Source organism: Oncorhynchus kisutch, unplaced genomic scaffold, assembly GCF_002021735.2.
Source record: "Oncorhynchus kisutch isolate 150728-3 unplaced genomic scaffold, Okis_V2 scaffold3069, whole genome shotgun sequence".
NCBI lineage: Eukaryota > Metazoa > Chordata > Actinopteri > Salmoniformes > Salmonidae > Oncorhynchus > Oncorhynchus kisutch.
This window is the reverse complement of record NW_022265014.1, coordinates 462,148-468,897: the sequence shown is the minus strand read 5'-3', so window position 1 is coordinate 468,897 and position 6,750 is coordinate 462,148.

Genomic DNA, 6,750 nt, shown 5'->3' with positions numbered 1-6,750 from the left:
TACCACCAGTAAGGGTTAGCCTAGACCTTATACAGTACTACCACCAGTAAGGGTTAGCCTAGACCTTATACAGTACTACCACCAGTAAGGGTTAGCCTAGACCTTATACAGTACTACCACCAGTAAGGGTTAGCCTAGACCTTATACAGTACTACCACCAGTAAGGGTTAGCCTAGACCTTATACAGTACTACCACCAGTAAGGGTTAGCCTAGACCTTATACAGTACTACCACCAGTAAGGGTTAGCCTAGACCTTATACAGTACTACCACCAGTAAGGGTTAGCCTAGACCTTATACAGTACTACCACCAGTAAGGGTTAGCCTAGACCTTATACAGTACTACCACCAGTAAGGGTTAGCCTAGACCTTATACAGTACTACCACCAGTAAGGGTTAGCCTAGACCTTATACAGTACTACCACCAGTAAGGGTTAGCCTAGACCTTATACAGTACTACCACCAGTAAGGGTTAGCCTAGACCTTATACAGTACTACCACCAGTAAGGGTTAGCCTAGACCTTATACAGTACTACCACCAGTAAGGGTTAGCCTAGACCTTATACAGTACTACCACCAGTAAGGTTAGCCTAGACCTTATACAGTACTACCACCAGTAAGGGTTAGCCTAGACCTTATACAGTACTACCACCAGTAAGGGTTAGCCTAGACCTTATACAGTACTACCACCAGTAAGGGTTAGCCTAGACCTTATACAGTACTACCACCAGTAAGGGTTAGCCTAGACCTTATACAGTACTACCACCAGTAAGGGTTAGCCTAGACCTTATACAGTACTACCACCAGTAAGGGTTAGCCTAGACCTTATACAGTACTACCACCAGTAAGGGTTAGCCTAGACCTTATACAGTACTACCACCAGTAAGGGTTAGCCTAGACCTTATACAGTACTACCACCAGTAAGGGTTAGCCTAGACCTTATACAGTACTACCACCAGTAAGGGTTAGCCTAGACCTTATACAGTACTACCACCAGTAAGGGTTAGCCTAGACCTTATACAGTACTACCACCAGTAAGGGTTAGCCTAGACCTTATACAGTACTACCACCAGTAAGGGTTAGCCTAGACCTTATACAGTACTACCACCAGTAAGGGTTAGCCTAGACCTTATACAGTACTACCACCAGTAAGGGTTAGCCTAGACCTTATACAGTACTACCACCAGTAAGGGTTAGCCTAGACCTTATACAGTACTACCACCATTAAGGGTTAGCCTAGACCTTATACAGTACTACCCACCAGTAAGGGTTAGCCTAGACCTTATACAGTACTACCACCAGTAAGGGTTAGCCTAGACCTTATACAGTACTACCACCAGTAAGGGTTAGCCTAGACCTTATACAGTACTACCACCAGTAAGGGTTAGCCTAGACCTTATACAGTACTACCACCAGTAAGGGTTAGCCTAGACCTTATACAGTACTACCACCAGTAAGGGTTAGCCTAGACCTTATACAGTACTACCACCAGTAAGGGTTAGCCTAGACCTTATACAGTACTACCACCAGTAAGGGTTAGCCTAGACCTTATACAGTACTACCACCAGTAAGGTTAGCCTAGACCTTATACAGTACTACCACCAGTAAGGGTTAGCCTAGACCTTATACAGTACTACCACCAGTAAGGGTTAGCCTAGACCTTATACAGTACTACCACCAGTAAGGTTGAGCCTAGACCTTATACAGTACGACCACCAGTAAGGGTTAGCCTAGACCTTATACAGTACTACCACCAGTAAGGGTTAGCCCTAGACCTTATACAGTACTACCACCAGTAAGGGTTAGCCTAGACCTTATACAGTACTACCACCAGTAAGGGTTAGCCTAGACCTTATACAGTACTACCACCAGTAAGGGTTAGCCCTAGACCTTATACAGTACTACCACCAGTAAGGGTTAGCCTAGACCCTTATACAGTACTACCACCAGTAAGGGTTAGCCTAGACCTTATACAGTACTACCACCAGTAAGGGTTAGCCTAGACCTTATACAGTACTACCACCAGTAAGGGTTAGCCTAGACCTTATACAGTACTACCACCAGTAAGGGTTAGCCTAGACCTTATACAGTACTACCACCAGTAAGGGTTAGCCTAGACCTTATACAGTACTACCACCAGTAAGGGTTAGCCTAGACCTTATACAGTACTACCACCAGTAAGGGTTAGCCTAGACCTTATACAGTACTACCACCAGTAAGGGTTAGCCTAGACCTTATACAGTACTACCACCAGTAAGGGTTAGCCTAGACCTTATACAGTACTACCACCAGTAAGGGTTAGCCTAGACCTTATACAGTACTACCACCAGTAAGGGTTAGCCTAGACCTTATACAGTACTACCACCAGTAAGGGTTTAGCCTAGACCTTATACAGTACTACCACCAGTAAGGGTTAGCCTAGACCTTATACAGTACTACCACCAGTAAGGGTTAGCCTAGACCTTATACAGTACTACCACCAGTAAGGGTTAGCCTAGACCTTATACAGTACTACCACCAGTAAGGGTTAGCCTAGACCTTATACAGTACTACCACCAGTAAGGGTTAGCCTAGACCTTATACAGTACTACCACCAGTAAGGGTTAGCCTAGACCTTATACAGTACTACCACCAGTAAGGGTTAGCCTAGACCTATACAGTACTACCACCAGTAAGGGTTAGCCTAGACCTTATACAAGTACTACCACCAGTCAGGGTTAGCCTAGACCTTATACAGTACTACCACCAGTAAGGGTTAGCCTAGACCTTATACAGTACTACCACCAGTAAGGGTTAGCCTAGACCTTATACAGTACTACCACCAGTAAGGGTTAGCCTAGACCTTATACAGTACTACCACCAGTAAGGGTTAGCCTAGACCTTATACAGTACTACCACCAGTAAGGTTAGCCTAGACTATACAGTACCACCAGTAAGGGTTAGCCAGACCTTATACAGTACTACCACCAGTAAGGGTTAGCCTAGACCTTATACAGTACTACCACCAGTAAGGGTTAGCCTAGACCTTATACAGTACTACCACAGTAAGGGGTTAGCCTAGACCTTATACAGTACTACCACCAGTAAGGGTTAGCCTAGACTTATACAGTACTACCCCAGTAAGGGTTAGCCTAGACCTTATACAGTACTACCACCAGTAAGGTTAGCCTAGACCTGATACAGTACTACCACCAGTAAGGGTTAGCCTAGACCCTTATACAGTACTACCACCAGTAAGGGTTAGCCTAGACCTTAACGTACTACCACCCAGTAAGGGTTAGCCTAGACCTTATACAGTACTACCACCAGTAAGGGTTAGCCTAGACCTTATACAGTACTACCACCAGTAAGGGTTAGCTAGACCTTATACAGTACTACCACCAGTAAGGGTTAGCCTAGACCTTATACAGTACTACCACCAGTAAGGGTTTAGCCTAGACCTTATACAGTACTACCACCAGTAAGGGGTTAGCCTAGACCTTATACAGTACTACCACCAGTAAGGGTTAGCCTAGACCTACAGTACTACCACCAGTAGGGTTAGCCTAGACCTTATACAGTACTAACCACCAGTAAGGGTTAGCCTAGACCTTATACAGTACTACCACCAGTAAGGGTTAGCCTAGACCTTATACAGTACTACCACCAAGTAAGGGTTAGCCTAGACCTTATACAGTACTACCACCAGTAAGGGGTTAGCCTAGACCTTATACAGTACTACCACCAGTAGGGTTAGCCTAGACCTTATACAGTACTACCACCAGTAAGGGTTAGCCTAGACCTTATACAGTACTACCACCAGTAAGGGTAGCCTAGACCTTATACAGTACTACCACCAGTAAGGGTTAGCCTAGACCTTATACAGTACTACCACCAGTAAGGGTTAGCCTAGACCTTATACAGTACTACCACCAGTAAGGGTTAGCCTAGACCTTATACAGTACTGACCACCAGTAAGGGTTAGCCTAGACCTTATACAGTACTACCACCAGTAAGGGTTAGCCTAGACCTTATACAGTACTACCACCAGTAAGGGTTAGCCTAGACCTTATACAAGTACTCCACAGTAAGGTTAGCCTAGACCTTATACAGTACTACCACCAGTAAGGGTTAGCCTAGACCTTATACAGTACTACCACCAGTAAGGGTTAGCCTAGACCTTATACAGTACTACCACCAGTAAGGGTTAGCCTAGACCTTATACAGTACTACCACCAGTAAGGGTTAGCCTAGACCTTATACAGTACTACCACCAGTAAGGGTTAGCCTATACCTTATACAGTACTACCACCAGTAAGGGTTAGCCTAGACCTTATACAGTACTACCACCAGTAAGGGTTATGCCTAGACCTTATACAGTACTACCACCAGTAAGGGTTAGCCTAGACCTTATACAGTAACTACCACCAGTAAGGGTTAGCCTAGACCTTATACAGTACTACACCAGTAAGGGTTAGCCTAGACCTTATACAGTACTACCACCAGTAAGGGTTAGCTAGACCTTATACAGTACTACCACCAGTAAGGGTTAGCCTAGACCTTATACAGTACTACCACCAGTAAGGGTAGCACTAGACCTTATTACAGTACTACCACCAGTAAGGGTTTAGCCTAGACCTTATACAGTACTTCCACCCAGTAAGGGTTAGCCTAGACCCTTATACAGTATACCACCATAAGGGTTAGCCTAGACCCTTATTCACAGTACTACCACCCCGTAAGGGTTTAGCCTAGACTTATACAGTTACTACCACCTGTAAGGGTTAGCCTAGCCTTATACAGTACTACCACCAGTAAGGGTTAGCCTAGAACCTTATACAGTACTACCACCAGTAAGGGTTAGCCTAGACCTTATACAGTACTACCACCAGTAAGGTTAGCTTAGCATAGACCTTATACAGTACTACCACCAGTAAGGGTTAGCCTAGACCTTATACAGTACTACCACCAGTACGGGTTAGCCTAACCCTCTCTTCTCTTTAGCCAGAAACCAGAAAGGTAGACCTTATACAGTACTACCACCAGTAAGGTAGGGGTTAATAGTACTACCACCAGTAAGGTAGGGGTGAATTTAAATAGTACTACCACCAGTAAGGTAGGGGTTAAATAGTACTACCACCAGTAAGGTAGGGTTAAATAGTACTACCACCAGTAAGGTAGGGGTAAATAGTACTACCACCAGTAAGGTAGGGGTAAATAGTACTACCACCAGTAAGGTAGGGGTTAAAATAGTACTACCACCAGTAGGTAGGGGTTAAATAGTACTACCACCAGTAAGGTAGGGGTTAAATAGTACTACCTCCAGTAAGGTAGGGGTTAAATAGTACTACTGACAGTAAGGTAGGGGTTAAATAGTACTACCACCAGTAAGGTAGGGGTTAAATAGTACTACTGACAGTAAGGTAGGGGTTAAATAGTACTACTGACAGTAAGGTAGGGGTTAAATAGTACTACCACAGTAAGGTAGGGGTTAAATAGTACTACCACCAGTAAGTAGGGTTAAATAGTACTACCTCCAGTAAGGTAGGGGTTAAATAGTACTACCGACAGTAAGGTAGGGTTAAATAGTACTACGACAGTAAGGTAGGGGTTAAATAGTACTACCACCAGTAAGGTAGGGGTTAAATAGTACTACTGACAGTAAGGTAGGGGTTAAATAGTACTACTGACAGTAAGGTAGGGGTTAAATAGTACTACCGACAGTAAGGTAGGGGTTAAATAGTACTACTAACAGTAAGGTAGGGGTTAAATAGTACTACTAACAGTAAGGTAGGGGTTAAATAGTACTACTGACAGTAAGGTAGGGGTTAAATAGTACTACTGACAGTAAGGCAGGGCTTAAATAGTACTACTGACAGTAAGTTAGGGGTTAAATAGTACTAACCACCAGTAAGGTAGGGGTTAAATAGTACTACCACAGTAAGGTAGGGGTTAAATAGTACTACTGACAGTAAGGCAGGGGTTAAATAGTACTACCACCAGTAAGGTAGGGGTTAAATAGTACTACCACCAGTAAGGTAGGGGTTAAATAGTACTACTGACAGTAAGGTAGGGGTTAAATAGTACTACTGACAGTAAGGTAGGGTTAAATAGTACTACCACCAGTAAGGTAGGGGTTAAATAGTACTACCACCAGTAAGGTAGGGGTTAAATAGTACTACCACCAGGTAAGGTAGGGTTAAATAGTACTACCACCAGTAAGGTAGGGGTTAAATAGTACTACTGACAGTAAGGTAGGGGTTAATAGTACTACCACCAGTAAGGTAGGGGTTAAATAGTACTAACATCAGTAAGGTAGGGGTTTAAATAGTACTACTGACAGTAAGGTAGGGGTTAAATAGTACTACCACCAGTAAGGTAGGGTTTAAATAGTACTACCACCAGTAAGGTAGGGGTTTAAATAGTACTACCACCAGTAAGGTAGGGTTAAATAGTACTACCACCAGTAAGGTAGGGGTTTAAATAGTACTACTGACAGTAAGGTAGGGGTTAAATAGTACTACCACCAGTAAGGTAGGGGTTAAATAGTACTAACATCAGTAAGGTAGGGGTTAAATAGTACTACTGACAGTAAGGTAGGGGTTAATAGTACTACCACCAGTAAGGTAGGGGTTAAATAGTACTACCACCAGTAAGGTAGAGGTTAAATAGTACTACTGACAGTAAGGTAGGGGTTAAATAGTACTACTGACAGTAAGGTAGGGGTTAAATAGTACTACTGACAGTAAGGCAGGGGTTAAATAGTACTACC